This window comes from Stenella coeruleoalba (assembly GCF_951394435.1).
Source record: "Stenella coeruleoalba genome assembly, chromosome: 7".
NCBI classification, from domain to species: domain Eukaryota; kingdom Metazoa; phylum Chordata; class Mammalia; order Artiodactyla; family Delphinidae; genus Stenella; species Stenella coeruleoalba.
In genome coordinates, this window is record NC_137153.1 from 110,369,391 (window position 1) to 110,383,340 (window position 13,950).

The 13,950-nt window shown below is 43.7% G+C and overlaps 1 protein-coding gene across 4 annotated transcripts in view; it reads right to left on the minus strand.

Annotated features, from left to right (window-relative positions):
• The window catches only part of TTLL11 (tubulin tyrosine ligase like 11), a 247,009-nt gene that overhangs the window by 216,865 nt on the left and 16,194 nt on the right, over positions 1–13,950 (minus strand). The gene's annotated exons all lie outside the window — the stretch shown is intronic.

Here is a 13,950-nt window from a genome sequence, read left to right on the forward strand (position 1 = left end):
GAGGGCGCTGAGAGAGAAGCTGTACCGTGCCTCTCTCCCTCTCCTGGTGGATGCAGGCAACGCTTGGTGTTCCTTGACTTGCAGACGTGTCATTCCAATCCCTGCCTCTGTCTTCACGTGGGCTTCACTCTGTGTGTCTCTGTGTCTTTTCCTTTTCTGTTTCTTATAAGGATGCTCATCACTGAATTTAGGCCCCATTAATCCGAGATCATCTCATCTCAAGATACTTAATTTAATTAGATTTTCAAAGACTCTATTTCCAAATAAGTCATATTCACAGATACCAGTTTGGACTTGGACATATCTTTTGGGGAGTGGGGAGACACAGTTCAACCCACGTCATAAATTGCTTTATGCATCCCACCATTGATGGAATACAGGTGCTTTCCAATTTTTCCTTATTACAAAGAACACTGCAGTAAACATTCTCATTGCATCTCTGTGCACATGAACAAGAATTTCTCTAGAAGTGGAATTGTCTGGATCACAGAGTACACACATTTTCAACTCTGCTAGCTGCTGCTAAATATGTTTGCCAGTCTAATCAATGGGAAATGGTATCTCATCATTGTGTTAATTTGCATCTTCATGATTATACTAGTGAAACTGAATTTTTTTTCAAATATTTATTGGACTTTGGGTTTCCTCTTTGACTATCTCTCTAAAAAAACTCTAAAGTGGTTCTCTATCAGGATTATCCAGGACCTTCTCAAAAGAGTTGTTGATTTAACAGAGGTGGGCTGGGACCTAGAAATCTGCATGCTGAAAAGCTTGCCAGGAAACTGAAGCCCAGCCCCAGGGAAGGACCACTGTATTAAATGTAGTAAACAGTCTCACTGGCACTTGGTTGTTATACCTTCACAGTGCACTGGGGGGCGCTATCTCATAAAAACCTTGATACTGTATTGATTAAAGGGTGCTGTTGGAGGGATGTAACCACATGCGGGCTCCTTTATGAAAGCTCTCTGGGGAAATTTCTCCCAGCCCTCAGTGTTAGGAAAAGCTGCACTTCTCTTCAACAACCTCTTTTATTTTATCTTACGGGCACCATGACTTAAAATTTCGGACATTTTTTCCCTTGGTAACCAGAAAGTTCTGTGAACTAAAACTTCGATGTTGTCCCATCATTAAAACTGCAAGACCTTTAGATCATGCATTTCTAGATGCTAACTTTTCCCTGATTTCATCTTATTATACCACTTGTATTGTTTTATTGTTCCTTTGCCCTGATTTTCTTCACCTAAATTTTTTTTTAAATTTATAACAATGTATAAGTACTTCTATAACAATGTATAAGTACTTTTGAAAGCTACTTATATGCTTTTAGGGACTAAGATAGGCATAAACACATTAAAATAATTTAAAATTTTACCTTGTGAGAATTAAGTGAATTAAATAAAATTAAATAAATTTAATAAAATTAAATAAATTTAATAAGAATTAAATAAAACTCACATTTATGTGAGTTAAGGCCCTTCTTTCAAAATGACCTGTTTTCAAGATTCATCAATGATAATATCAGTTCTACTGTTGATATTTAAGTAGAAAAAATACTTCAAAGATAAACTATTCACAAAATAAGTGAAAATGATTAACACTAGAAAATGGTAGCCATTCAAAGCTATAGCCATTCAGGTGCAGAAAAGACAAGATTGGGTTTTATAATACAATACCATTCATTTCTTTTCTTTTTTTTTTAATTTTTAAAAATGTTTTGGCCACGCCACGCGGCATGTGGGATCTTAGTTCCCTGACCAGGGATCGAACCCGCACCCCCTGCGTTGGGAGGGCTGAGTCTTAACCACTGGACCGCCAGGGAAGTCCCATTTCTAAATGACTGTCACTGAGTTTTTAAATTATTATTAATATTATTACTTATTAATATTAATACTTTATAATATTACTATTATTTAAGACCACCTATATCTAGTTTAGTGGCTTTAAAAGTTAAATTAATTTTCAAAAACTTTCACAAAAATTTTTAAAAGACACTTTTAACTTCTTGTGGCTCTTCTATTTTTTTAAACAACAGGAAAGCATGCTAATGCTTACTTCCCTGTTACTCCAATTCCTCCAGCAAGCTCCTCTGCACTGAGTAGGATACCAACCAGTTCATCCCAGCTTTTCCAGGATTGTCCTGATTTTAAAACTCAAAGTCCAGCGCCCCTGGAACCCCCTTACTCCCAGGCAAACTGGAACAGTTGGTCATCCTAGCACTGGGGCAGCTTCCATTTGCCAATGTGTGGAAGAAGGCCTTAATAGCAAGCCCTTCTCCTGTACTTTACATCTGAAAGGCAGCCACACATCTGAAAATTATTCCTAACTGGTAGGGAAAAAAATAAAACTCTGAACGTGGTTCACCTAACAATATCAGCCTGGATTTCACAGCCAAAGGATTAGAAGAAATCTTCACAAGTCAGTGTTCTTATTCTCTTCTAAAGAATTCCAGGAAAAGAGATTCCATAAAGCTACCTTTGAAACCCATTCTACCACCCATGATCTTTTTACAATATTCATTCAATCTACAATCATATTTTCATTCTCAGCACTGAACTGAATAAAGAAAACGTAAAGATATGCTACCCACAGGAAATCAAGTAAAATTATTAGAGACCTCAAAACAGGTCACCAGAACAAAGTTAGAAGTCTGATGGAAGAGCCTTTGGACTTGGTGGGGAAAGAAGACTAAATGCTAAAAGCTTAAGAATAAGAATACTAGAAACTTTTTAGAATAGAGTGTCAAGCAAACAGCTTTAAAGCCTTGGTTATAATCTATTCTATTCAGTACAGTAATCCTAAGTGGGTTCTCCAAAGGAAGGCAAAAACTAACATTTATGAGATGCCTACTGTATGCCAGTTGCTCTCATGCTCACTATTTCATTTTAATCTCCCAATACCCTGATGGATAGATCATATTCTTCCATTTTTACAGAAGAGGAAAGCAAAGCTCAGAGGTCATTCATACCACCTTATGCTAGGTGTTGGGTATGCAACAATAAACATGAGAGTCATAATAATAAAATGATAAATATTAAACATAATATTCACAAGTAATAAACATGAGAGTCACGGTTCTTGCTTTCATGAACCTTAGAGTCTAGTGGGGAATGCCAGACACCTAAAAATGATTACAAAGATAATTATGAGTGACCCAGTATGGGGGGAATCTGGGCATGTGCTGGAGAGCTGAAAAATATGAGGACAAATGGGCATCACCAAAAAAATCTACAAACAGTAAATGCTGGAGAGGGTGTGGAGAAAAGGGAACCCTCCTGCACTGTTGGTGAGAATGTGAATTGGTAGAGCCACTATGGAGAACAGTATGGAGATTCCTCAAAAAACTACAAATAGAACTACCATATGATCCTGCAATCCCACTCCTAGGCACATATCCAGAGAAAACCGTAATTCAAACAGTTACATGCACCCCAATGTTCATAGCAGCACCATTTACAATAGCCAAGACATGGAAGCAACCTAAATGTCCATCGACAGATGAATGGATAAAGAAGATGTGGTACGTACATACAATGGAATATTACTCAGCCATAAAAAAGAATGAAATAATGCCATTTTCAGAGACATAGATGGACCTAGATATTGCCATACTGAGTGAAGTAAGTCAAAGATAAATATATAATATCAGTTATGTGTGGAATCTAAAAAAATGGTACAAATGAACTTATTTCCAAAACAGAAACAGAGTCACAGGTGCAGAAAACAAACTTATGGAAAGGGGGGGAGGGATAAAATGGCACATTGGGATTGACATATACACACTACTATATATAAAACAGATAACTAATAAGGACCTACTCAATACTCTGTAATGTCCTATATGGGAAAAGAACCTAAAAAAGGGTGGATATATGTATATGTATAACTGATTCACTTTGCTGTACAGCAGAAACTAACACAACATTGTAAATCAACTATACTCCAATAAAAATTAAATTATAAATAAATAAATAAACAAAATGTGTAGATCAAAAAAAAAAAAAGAATAAGAGGACAAAGGAGTCGAGAAGAGGTGGGCAGAGAAAGGGAAACAATTTCCTGTTTCCAGGCAGAGGAAGTGGCAGCAGACATTTCGAGCTGGGAACATTCAGTTATGTGCCCGAGATAACACAATTTATCAGTGGTCAGATTGGGGTTTTGATTCCTGTGCTTTCTGACTCCAGAATTCCTGTTCCTTCTACTGTAATACAATGTGACCAGCTGTGCTTCAAATCTAAAGGGGACAGCCCACAGGGAGGACCTGATTCCCAGTGCTGGTACTCAGTGTTTCCCGAGCTAGTCTGATCAGAAGAATTGGCCCAAGGGGGCTTGTTAAAAAAAATAAAGATTCCCTAGGTCCTACCCCTACTGGGAAATCAAAGTTTAACAAATGCCCCAGTGCTTCTTATGACCAGACAAGTTTGGGATATGCTGAGTTCAGACTTTGGAAAACCTAAAACCCTACACGCTGGGAGTTTACTTAACTGCAATCTCCTGGACATTTTCTTTTCTTTTCTTTATATTTATGGCTGCGTTGGGTCTTCGTTGCTGTGCGCAGGCTTCCTCTAGTTGCGGCGAGCGGGGACTACTCTTCGTTGAGGTGCACAGGCATCTCATTGCGGTGGCTTCTCTTGTTGCGGAGCACGGGCTCTAGGCACGCGGGCTTCAGTAGTTGCAGCACACAGGCTCAGTATTTGTGGCTCTCGGGCTACAGAGCACAGGCTCAATAGTTGTGGTGCACAGGCTTAGTTGCTCCGCGGCATGGGGGATCTTCCCGGACCAGGGCTCGAACCTGTGTCCCCTGAATTGGCAGGTGGATTCTTAACCACTCCGCCACCAGGGGAGTCCCTCCTGGACATTTTTAAGAACTGGGTGGAGCTCCTTGAAGTAATTTAGCCTTTCAAGAAGCAAAGGAATGGACAAAAAATAAATAAAAACCCTCTAGATATCAATCGGTTAGCCAGTCACATAAAACTGGTCCCTCTCTCTTCCGGATTTTCTGTGGATTTTCACCGTCTCTCATTCTGGATTTAAGTAATGTCTTCTCAGTATAGATTTTGTGACTGTGGTCAAAACAAGACCCATTCCCACACCAGAAGCCTCAGTAACATTCTGCTAATTTGGAGTCATCATTAATTAAGGAGTTGAATAGAGTAACTGAAGCAACAAGATAATAAGAAACTACAAGCCTTGGCTTTCATCCGGGAGAGGTTATGGATTTAGAATCCGAACACTTGGGTTCAAATCCCAGGCCTACCACTTACTAGATGAAACACGGACAAGTTAATGAAGCTCTCTGAGCTTCATTTTACCCAACTGCATGCGGCTAATAACACCCTCTCTGTGGAGTTATTCTGAGGAATGTGTAAGATAATGGAGGTGGTGGTCTGACTCGATCAGCCCCTTAAGTGTTTGTTAATAAATAATAAAACAAGGGTGGATTTATAGCCCAACAAGAAAAGGACTGTACTAATATGGAAACAACAGGTAATACAGATATACTAAATTAATAAAATAGAGATTCACAGGCACAAGGCACTAATTCTAAGCTATGTTGGAAAAACGGGGCGCCCCAGTATATGCAGATTGAATTCTAACGTGGTTCTCTGCATGTTCTAAAAAGTGGGGGTGGGAGGGAGCTTTGAGGTGCTAATTTTGTTTATAGGCAATAGATTTCCTGAGAGCTGGGAGAACTGAACCAGGGTTCCAAAAACAAGAGCAGACTTCAGGGTGAGGTGACACCAGCTCGAAGGCTGGAGAACGAGGGGAGCAAAGTGGTGGCGATGGGGGTTGTGGGTCATTAGTAATAATAATGGCATGCAAATGCCATTTGCAGCAACATGGATGGATCTAGAGATTATCATGCTAAGTGAAGTAAGTCAGACAGAGAACGACAGGTATCACAGGATGTCACTTGTACGTGGAATCTAAAATACGATACAAATGAACTTATTCACAAATCAGAAACAGACTCACAGACATAGAAAACAAACTTATGGTTACCAAAGGGGAAAGGGGGTAGGAGAGGGATAAATTAGGAGTTCGGGATTAGCAGGTACAAACTACTAAATATAGATAAACAACAAGGTCCTACTGTATAGCACAGGGAACTATATTCAATATCCTGTAATAAACCATAATGGAAAAGAATATGAAAAAGTATATATATAACTGAATCACTTTGCTGTACACCAAACACACAATATTGTAAATCAACTATACTTCAATAAAAATTAAAAATAAATAAATAGTAATGCCATGCAGTTTAGAAAGTGCTTTAAATAACTTTCCTTTGCTAAGAGACAGAAAACACAGTAAGAAGACAAGCTGGATAAAGGGTGTGGGGAGGACACCAGGGAAGGACACAAATCACAGAGCCAGAGTCCAGGGTCATGCAGAGAGCAATCTTGCCTTAGAACTGAGGGTAGAAACAATTCAAAGGTGGAAACCAGCAGAGCCGACAGTGGACACTGGACCATCACCCGAGAGTTGCCTGATTAATGAGGTAAGTTCTAAGCATGTCAGATACCGAACTTGGGGCCATAACAGACCCTCTTTCTCTACTAAGCTCAGCAAGGCCACAGCATCTTTAAGAGGCACTGCTAATCAGCAGATGCTTATGCAACAGGTCAAACTTCTTTGCCATTCAGGAAAGTTCTGAATTTCCTAATTAGGAAGGAGAGGTCCACAGAGCGGTACAGTCATCAAGACTTGAGCTCACATCTTGGTTCTGCGTGACCTTGGGCGAGTTACCTAACATCTGTGAACCTATCCCTTTCTTTGCCTGGAAAACAGAGATAATATTTTTCACCCCAAAGCTCTGTAAGCATTAAATAAGGCCATCTATGAGAAAGTATCAAACACAGAAAGCACTCCACAGTGTTTGCTTCTCAGCCACAAAAACAAACAGACAAAACAAGGTGGACTTTGTTTCTACTGTGGCGAATCTAACTTCTCTAACAAGTGTGGGGTTCAGAAAGCTGGTTGACAATTCGTTTCTGTGGGAAAATACATTCTGAAGCTAAGAGCCGATTTGCACCGGTTTATAAATCGGCCAAATATTCCTGCTGCAAAATCTGGAATCCAAGGCGCCACGGGAAGAGGGACCAGGGGTCTGTATTAGTAAAGCTTTTAAAAATAAAGAAACAATGTATTTTATCTCACCTTCTCATGACAAGCGAGGTCTCTAATTCCTAATCTTTCTTTCCACAATAGTTACCCAAGTGAAAAACCTTCCAAATTTTAAATCCTATTTTTGAAGAGAATTAAATGCAACGTACGAATCCTAGACTTTCATCCTACAGCTGTTCTCACACAAGGGCACAAAGACATATTGACATATACCGGGATATGTATATATCAAAGACATATTGATATATACCAGGATATGGTGGCAACAGCCCCCTAAACAGCTAACTGAGTGTCAGTGTGGCACGAACTTAAGTAAATGATGGGTCACTCCTACTACAGAATGTTATGCAGCCAAAAAAAAAAAAAAAAAGATGCAGTAAATCAATATATACTGATACGAAGCAATAGCTAAGTTATTTTGTTAAATACAAGGTGTAGAACAGAGTGTATCATATGAAAGCATCAGGTAAATAAAAAAGGCTGTTTGTACACATATGCTTGTGTTTGCAAATCTCTGGAAACATATCAAGAAACTGCTAATGGTGGTTGTTTCTGAGGAAGGGAAATGAAGGTGGGATGAGTGAAAGACATATTTTTCTGTTTATACTTTCATACTATGCAGATTTTTTGCCATGTGCATATAATTAAATTTTTAGTCAATCAATAAAATTGAGATACATGGTAATAACGACCAGAGTTATACTAGTCACAATGGATTGGACACATTTTATGTACCACTGGGGCTTTCCTTACATTCTCTCTCAATCATCCTCTAAGGTGGGGTTACTCTCCCCCATTATTCAGCTGAGGAGACTGAGGCTCAAAGTTTGGACGGGTTAAGTGACTCATCCAGACCTTCACAGATAGCAAAGAGCGGACCTGGATTTGAACCAGGAGTTTTGACAAACTCCACATCCTTTTTCTACACGGCACTGTGGCAGAGACTGCGGGAAGTTCACCAAAATCCAGTTCCTCTCCTTCCTGGACACAACGCTAGCTCCCTGGCAGCGACAAAGACTCTCTCCTTGACCGAACTTCCATCAGGCTCCTCTGAACCCTCTTCCCAACTAGGCCTCCACCTTTGGGCTTCCGTGTTCGTCACTGCATCGCAGTTTTAGCAAGAATCCTGCTAAAGGGAGTTTAGCAAGAATGCCCCACCCCTGATATCGGATCTCCCTCAATATCTAATCAAATTCCTTGGCTACCAATCCCCACTTGTCCCGACTGTATTTGGAATGGAGCCCAGTTGCATACTGAAGACTCTTTTCCCTAATTGCAATAGTTCTCCAAGAAAATCTGTTTTTACCACGACTGTCCAGCTCTGGTTTCCTCTGACAGTTAAGTGTGACACGTGCCCCAGTTCCACCCACTGGGATGTGAGCAGAAGCGACATGTGTGCTCCCCCTCGCTCTTTCCTCTCCTGGGACCTGGCTGTTGATGCAGAGACCCCACGGGGTGGCAGGGCCACAGGCTGGAGAATCCTGAGTCTCCAAATGTCACCCCACCAAACTGAATAACCACCCAGGTGTTACAAGGGCGAGAAATAGGCTGCCATTCTGTCGAGCCCCTACGTATTTGGGTCTGCTTGTCACAACAGTTTAGCCTAGTCTAACAAAAACACACAGTGAATAAAGAAAACCAAGGCCAAGAAAAAGCCAAGTGCTTTGGGTTTTGAGAGCACGGCGTGTCCACAGCCATCACTGAGCAGCTACAAGTGTCAGGCGCTGATCTAGGGGCTGGGGATCCAGAGATGACTAGGACAGTCCCTGTCTGTGCAGTGGGGAGACCCCCCGAGTATTTGAGTCAAAGTCAGAGACACTGCAAAGCAAAGGGTACATGCCAAGTGTTCACTGGTGTTGGGACAGAAGACAGGAGAGGCTGGCGATGGGGAGGGTGGGTAGAGGCAAGAGCCCCCTACAGGACAACCCCACAGAAGGCCTGGCAGCATGACCTCCAGATAAAAGCAGATTTTCCTGCCAAGAGACAGAAGGACAGAAACAAGACAGACATAGGAATGGACTCACGTACTCTGTCTCTCTGCCCCTCTGCAGCTGAGGCCAAGGCTGGCACACTCATGCTCTTCCAGGCTGGGCTCTAGAGAAACACACACACACACACACACACACACACACCACACACACACACACACACACACACACACACCACACACACACACACCACTATCTCTGTCCTCAAACTGCTCAGGGTTCAGCATCCATAAACAAATCGTTCCCCCCCATGAAAATCAATCTGTACAGAGGGACACACCAAGGGCTCTGAGGACACAGAAGAAGCAGCAGCTGCTTCTGCGGGGAGGGTGAGGTCTCAGAGTGGAGCTCGGAATTGACTGGACATTGAAGTGGGGCTCCATGTCCAGCCAGCAGGGAGTGGGGGGGACAAAAGCTATTCCAGGCCGAGAGACCAGTGAGAGCAAAGGGTGGTGGCATCCAACTGACTGGGGCTGTTGGGATGGAGTAGTACTGGGCGTGGGATGCGGGGAGAAGGCCTGGCCAGGGCGAGGTCACGGGGTAGCAGAGGGAGAGAACAAGGGCCTTAAAGGCTCTGCCGGGGTGTGAGTGGGGATTATGAACGCGAGAACATCGACCCCGCGGCCCATCATCCCTCCAGAGGCACCTCAGCCCGTCGTCTCTTGCACAGGATGCCATCATCCATTTAAATGTGACACCCTGAGGAGGGATCACAAGGAAGTTTCCGTCAACTTGCTCATTACTAATCAGCAAAGGTCTCGGGGTGGATTCAAATCTATCTTCCAGGAGGGCCAGACAAGCAGAGGAGAGGGAAGGACGGACAAAAGGGAGAGCAGTGGAGGGTGGTGCAAAGGCCAGCGACACCCTGCTCGGGGCAGCAAGAACCCGCCAGCCTCCCCCGGCCATGTCTGCCAGGGCCGGGGGCAAACAGACGAGCTCCCGACTTCGGGCAGTGCAGGTCTACACGGGCCCAGACTGCCGACCTCCACACCATTCATCCTTTGCACAAAAGTGAATCACGGCTTGTCTGGTGGAGAGAAGCCTGCCCGGGGAGGCAGGTGCAATGGGAGGAGCGGGCATGGTGAGGTCAGACCAGGGCTGAGATTCCAGTGCCACCTACGAGTGGCCGACATCCCCAGCACTCCAGGTCCTCCCCTACAAAAGGCACGGCACCGTCTCTACGTGGGGCTGCCACAGGCACTAAGCAAGAAAACCAATGCGGAAGCTTCTAACCGGTGCCTGGCCCTGGGGCGGACCCTGGATGATGCTCGTCCCCTTCCCTTTGTCCTTAGGAGGAGAGCCGGGCATGTGAGTTGCCTCTTTATTCTTTTATCTCAACGTGGTCTGAATTTGATTCTACTCTGCGTCTTCCTCCTCAATGAGGTTGAAATATATCATTGGTTACTTAATGGCCCATCAAGCAATGAGGCCTTTATTAAATAGCGTGGTACCCAGGCTCTGAAGATGTGAGTAGCCCACAGATCTCTCCCCACTGCTTTGGTAAAGACAGCCTTCGGCTTCCCCCTGGGCCTCCATCTCTCTGCCTCTCTCTTGCCTCCGTCTCTCTGCGCACACACGTGCACGTGCGCACACACACACACACACACACCTGTTTAAATCCCTCCCGTGGCTCCCCAGCTCTCAGTATGCAGTTAGGACCTTTACGACGGGGCTCTCAGGTCACAGCATCCCTCGCTCTCCTCTCTTCAAATCCTGTATTCCAGCCGGAGGGAATGTTTGCAGTCCCCAGTGCTGTAGCTCACCACCATGCTGCCGTGCCTGCTGGCCCTGTCTGAATACTTGTCCTGATGCCACACCCCGAAACCTTGCTCAACCCCCTCTGCCTTCCACACTTGGCTCAGAGGCCCCCACCAGCTCTGAATCGGAGCCGGCTGCGCCCACGCCCCCTTTAACACTGCCCTTCCTTCACTGGGCCACAGTGGCCAGAGTGAGAGACCCACGGGGTGTCATTTCTTTGCTCGCCCAGGGCGCAGCGGAGTCCATGGCACAAAATAAGCGTTCAGGAAATGTTCGAGGAATGAATGAAAAAATCATCTCAGCCAATATCTGTCAGAAGCTTATTATACAGTATTCCAGGCATCGTGCACTGGAGTGTGAGGGGCCAATAATAAACAAGACAGATATGGCCCTTGAGCTGAATCTGAAATCTGGTAGGAAAGAAAAGTTAACAAGCCATAAAATAGAGCTGATTCATGCTGTGAGAGCAGAGACCTGAAGACGGAAGACGTCGGCAGGAGGAGAGAGCAACACAGTCCATCTAAAAATAGAAACACCTCACCAATCTGGGGCTCAGCTATCTCACTTCTCCAGGATGCAGCAGGAACCCAGAAAGTAGGCTTACAGCTTCCAACAGCCGAAATATGTCCAAAAGACCATGCACCTTACTCACCTGAGTGCCTCTCACACGCACCGGCATTTGCCATACCTCCCGGTTGGCCTGCTTCCCTCTGGCCCCCAGCACACTTCGTGCACACTTCTAATAGAACTAACTCTTGGCACTGCGCGTTGGAATCATCAGCTATCTCTGCGCCCCCAAGACTGGGCCTCCCAAGGCCACCACGTGTGGGTTTTAAGTCATGCACAAGGATGCAGTGATGCCGTGCACATGCAGGCATCTTTAGTACCTGGAATATTTTTCATTTTTTATATATTTTACTCTACAACAAATGTATTATTCATGATAACAAATATTAGTTATAATATTTACATATTATTGTAATGAAAGTACTTGTTGATTTAAACCAGGAATTCAGAAATATCCGGGCTTGGTAAATAAACATCATCAGATGATTTTGTTTGGGCCATTTTATATTTATGATGAGAATTTTCTGGCCTGTGGTAGTCAAGTGTCTCATTTTAACAGGACAATATATATTGTTCCCCTTTGACAAACCAGATTATCAAAAGACTTTGCTGATCTAATACAATCTAAAATAGACTGTATTTCTAAATAAGATCTACTTTTCCATCTGAAGTATAACTAGTGACTACTTTCAGCTGTTTAATTTTTTTTTTTGGCCACACTGCACCACAGGCAGGATCTTAGTTCCCCGACCAGGGATGGAACCCAGGCCTCCAGCAGTGGAAGCATGGAGTCCTAATCACTGGACCACCAGGCAATTCCCTACTTCCAACTTTTAAAAAAATCCTTCATTGGTATTAGTGCACTAGTTAAACCTGAAGTTTCATATTGTAGTTCAATCATCTGATGTTTGTCTACTGTGGCAGAATATTTCTGAATTCTAAGTTTAAGTCAGTAAGTACTTCATTAGGATACCATGTAAATAGTATGTAATAGCTAATATTCATTTGTCCTTAATAATCCATTTGCTGTAACAAATTTGTCGTTGAAATGGAAATAATATATTGACTAATTTAATATCTTTTTCCTTAAGGAGGGGACACCTTTTTCTAACTCACACAAAAGGACAGTATGGGCCAGGAGTGATCCTGGTTCAAGCACAGGGACGGTGTCTGATTGTGTCTTTATTGCCAGTGCCTTGCATGGGGCTTGGGGCTCAGGAAACATTCAACATATGTTTGTTTTGTTTGTTTGGTTGTTGTTGTTTTTTGCGGTACGCGGGCCTCTCACTGTTGTGGCAGAGCACAGGCTCCGGACGCGCAGGCCCAGCAGCCACGGCTCACGGGCCCAGCCGCTCCGCAGCATGTGGGATCCTCCCGGACCGGGGCACAAACCCGTGTCCCCTGCATCGGCAGGCGGACTCCCAACCACTGCGCCACCAGGGAAGCCCCAACATATATTTGTTTAAATGAAGATCTTCAAGGCCTCAGAATTTAAAATCATATATGTATGCTTTACTTCACTGTACTTTCTAGAAATACTTCTACACATTCTAATGGAACAGTAATGCATACGCTCTTAGAACAGTCCTAAGCGGCCAGCTGAAGCTTATTAAACTGTCACGCAGCAGGGACCATTTGCCTCTCCGTTTGTTCCTTAGACACAGAACACTTTTTCCCAATAAGAATGTCTTAGGAGTCAGAAGGTTTCACAGTTATAACATAGCATTAGAGGGACATCTTTGCAACCTGCCTAGAGAGAAAGCCCAGTAAGATGGTAAGGCTTTACGTAGGTAGTTTCAAATAGAATCTGAGATTCCGTAAGAAAGGAACAAGTGTAGAGGCTAAAGAAAGCTATGCTAGCATGGAAGTAAACCTGGCCGAAACCTAAGGCTCGCAGGGGCTGACAAACAGCTGGCTCTCTATTTCTGGCTTGAGCTTCGCAATGCCAGAGATAGGATGAGTTCACTGCCTGGAATGCCTTTATGTCATTTCCCTTTAAAGAAAACGGTCACAAAAAAACAGCGCTAGAACCATTACTGATTACACAGTTCAATTCAATTAACATTTGCTGAATGCCTTCTCTGTGCCAGGCATGAAGGACTCAAAGATGAATAAGACAAGCTCCTTGCCACTCTGAATACCTTATAGTTTAGGGGAAGAGACAGACCATCTCAATCAATAACCTTCCCCACCCAGCACCTTGCTGTCCCAGGCAGCACCGTCTCTCCCCTGGGGTCTACAATAGCATCCAAACTTGCCTCTGCCTCCCTGCTGGAACTCTAATCTATTCTCTGTAGGGCAGCTGGGGTGAACTTTTTAAAAGGTTAAGTGTAATTATCTTTTTCCGTGTACATAGGCAATGGTCTAACCTCTGCATGTGGTCTGGCCCCTGAATGTCTGCCGGCAAGGCAAGCATCACATTGGAAACTCCCATATCCAGCCAGACCATCTGCAAAGCCATACCCTCAGAGGGTGAACTAGAAGAAAATCTGCCTTGTCTTGGCCGTGG